The sequence below is a fragment of the Crocodylus porosus genome, unplaced genomic scaffold, assembly GCF_001723895.1.
Source record: "Crocodylus porosus isolate Cpor-Errol unplaced genomic scaffold, CroPor_comp1, whole genome shotgun sequence".
NCBI classification, from domain to species: domain Eukaryota; kingdom Metazoa; phylum Chordata; order Crocodylia; family Crocodylidae; genus Crocodylus; species Crocodylus porosus.
Genome location: NW_017728886.1, coordinates 248921273 through 248924964, shown reverse-complemented (window position 1 = coordinate 248924964; position 3692 = coordinate 248921273).

Sequence of the window (3692 nt, the reverse complement as noted above, 5' to 3'; positions counted from 1 at the left end):
CAGCAATAGGTGCGACTCCTGCTTTATGGCATGGGCGACTGGTGCCTCCTGGCTCTGGGGGGGCTGCAGCTGCTAATCACTGACTGGTGGGGGAGTCCCCCAGCCACAAACCAGAAGTGCTGCCAGCACTTCTCAAGGGGGGCACCCACCGGCGCTCCTCACTCCCCAACCGGCGTGACCTCCTGCGCCCCTCTATGCATTGCCTATGCTTTATGGAGTATGTTGTTCAGCTAAGAAGCCTGGTCTATAGGATGGAAACATATATCACCTTTCCTTGCTTTTGTGCCCCCATATAAAATTGTATGGAGGCATATAGGCAAAGCAAACAGATATCCATACCCTTTCTCATGCCACAAATGACCAAATCTGCACTGGTGACAAAGGTAGTAATACTTATACTGCTTTATTGCGGTGGACATCTGTTTGCTTGGTGATGAGAGAGCATGAGCAGCTAGAGCTGCCTTTGCTTTCCAGCCACCCTGGAAAGGTGCTCTGGAGGCTTGAGGGGCCTGATCCTGTGCACCCCAGGGAATTCCTAGGCAGGATTGAGGCCCTCAAACTCCGGGAGCGCTTGCCTGGCTTTTCCTACTTGCAGGTGCACCCTGGGAACTCTTGGGGCTCTTCTCAGTCAGTGGGGAAAGCCAGAGTTTCCCTGCTTACGGAGTCACCCCCAGAATCTCCTTAAGCAGGGAATGTCGCTGCCTCCACACTGGGACCCATCCTGCACCAAGCCATGCTGCAGGCAGAGGCACAGGTCAGCACAGTTCCCAGCAAGGAGGCACGGGCGGTGCGGGAGCCGGAGAATTCCTGGCACCCCATGCCTCTGCGTCGGGGCCTGCACTGGGTCTCATGCCACTCCAGGCTTCATGTGCTTCAGTGCCGGGGGGTGTGGAGGCTTGGGGGTTCACAGGAGCTGGGGAATCCCCGTTTAAAGTGAGCTTGCCCTGATTAAAGAGAAGTGCCCATAGGATCTCCCTGATATACCTCCTTAAGAGGTATTCCCTGGGTTTTCCCTGCTTAAAGAGATGCACCTCCAGGAGACGTGGGATCCTGGGAATTCCCAGCGCCCTGTCCCTCCAAACTGGTTCCTGTCCTGCGCTTACCTATGTTTCACACGGAGCCATGGATCCAGGGATTTCCCACCTCCTGTGCTTCCACATGCCTCCGCAGGAAGCATGGGGTGGCATGGGTCCTAAGCATGGAGGCATGGGGCGCCAATAATTCCACAGTTCCCAAACTGCCCCACACCTCCTTGACCGGACCTATCCTGACCTGTGCTTCACCTGGAGAGACTGGTCAGCATGGGTCCTGGCAAGGAAGTGTGGAGCAGCAAGGAAAACTGGGAATCCCCTGACAAGGAGAACACGTTACTCCTTGTCCTGTAGCAGGCCCCTGATATGTATGTCACCCAGTAAAGTGATTTGCTTCAGTGTGGTGACATCTTTTTCTAGCAACAGAGAAGAATGGCAGTATAAAGAAGCCAAACAACAGGAGTTCCAGCACTTGTAGGAAACATTAAATAGTCTGCATGATGCATAAAAATGTAGATACCACTATGAGGCATACTAAGGAACTGCTTAACCATGATCTTTGCTTTACACTGTTTTTTTTTCAGGTAAATTTACAGTTTCTCAGCTTTTGGAGTTTCTGCTGATAAGTTAAAATTTCCAGTTTTGATTAAACCTGTTTTCTGACTAGCAGCATAAGAAATGTATTTCTCACTTGAATGAAGGGTCATTCAAGTATCTATATAATCATATTTCACTAGGGAAAGTTATGAACCCTAAAAACAAAAAAAAATTGTGTGAGAATGACTTGACTAATGGATAGCATTTATAAAACCCTTAGGGAAATCTAGATTCATAATACATACTATTTTATAATAAAAAATCCTAGTTCCTGGTATTTTATAACCTCTCCCCCCTTCTCCTCCCCCACAAAAAGTATATATTAAAAGGGTGTGAAACAGGAGAAATAGTAGCAATTACAAACCAATTCATTGTCCTAACATGGCTTACAAAATGCCATATTTTCCTGCTTACTACATGCCTCCAACTGTAGTACATACCTTGTTTTAAAAGGCAGGATGGAGAAAAAAGGGGCCTGCTTCTTACTGTAGGTGATGATGGACTACAAAAATTTAGAGTACCTCCAAAAAACTCAGAATTTAGAATTATGCCAAATCTGCTGGTCAATATTCTTTTCCTATTTTGAATTGGTGGGCATTTATCATCCAGGTACTAAGAATCAGAAGGCAGATGCATTGTCCGGGAAAGAGGAAAACTCAGTGTCAAACCCACCACTCTTTTCCACCATCCTCCAACCCAAGAATAAGATTATTCAAGGCACCACCCAGAAAAGTCTTCTCTCCTCTATACAAACAACTCTCACTGATGACATATTTGCTAAAGAACTGCACCATGCAACAGACCCACCCAAACCTGAATTCCAGCAACATGATAATTTCCTGTTCTTCCAGTATTACCTTTGTATTTTTAAAGGACCCCTGAAACCTAGATACTAAAAGTCTGCCATGTCATCCCACTCACAAGCCACTTCAGGTGCTCCAAAACACAGGCTTTAATTTGTCACCTACTTGGGTGGCTATGGATGATTTTAAGCATTATCATTTATCTGCTCTTGTGGTATATGTACCTAAACTAAGAAAACCTCAACCAGCCAGTCAGTGTTTTCCAGCTCGTGCCCTGTTACCATGATCAACTGTACCTGTGAATTTTCTTATGGATCTCCTATATTCTCAGGGTTGCTCAATGGTTATGGTAGTAGTTGACCTATTGACAAAGATGGCCCATTTCATCCCTTTTCTGTACTACTCTTACAGTTAGTGAAACTTCTAATTGTTTCTGGGACAAGTTTTCCAGGTTCGTGGCTCAGGTCATTTCAAACTGCAGACCCTAGTTCATCTCATACTTCTGACATTAGTTCAGCAAGACTGTGGAAATAAATGGAGCGGTTCGTTCCACCCCCATATCAAGGGACAGAGTTTGTGAATCAAACCATTAAATGCTGCTTCAGGTGTTTTTGAACTGTCATCAAGATGACTGGGTAGCCTTGCTATCTTAGCAGAATTTGCTTACAACAGTGCTTCCCATGCCTTTATACCCCAGGCTCCATTTTTTTCTAATAATGGGTTCCACCCCAGTTTCACCTGATGCTGTCTGTTTTTTCCTTGAGTACCTGTTGCAAATGACTTCATCGCTCACCCCCAATAAGCCTAACAAAAACTGCAGGAGCCTCTTATTGCTGCCAGGGCCCAAAATAAATGCCAAACTGACCAACTTTTCCAGCCTAGTCTCACTATCTCTGTTGGGACAAGGTTTGGCTCTCTTCTAAGAACATCAAAGCATCAAAACCATCAGCCAGATTACCAGTACCTGGGGTCTTTTTATAGTTGGTAGGGTCAGAAGGGACCTGAGCAGATCATTAAGTCTGACCCCCTGGCATGGGCAGGAATGAATGCTGATATCTATCTAGCCTCCTTATAAAGACTCCCAGGGTAGGAGCCAGCACCACTTCCCTTGGAAGTTCGTTCCAGGTCCTAGCCACCCTGACTGTGAAGTAGCACCTCCTGATGTCTAGCCTGAATCTACTCTTTGTCAACCTATGGCCATTATTCCTTGTTACTCCCAGTAGTGCTCAGGGAACAAGGACTCTCCCATTGCCTGCTGGTC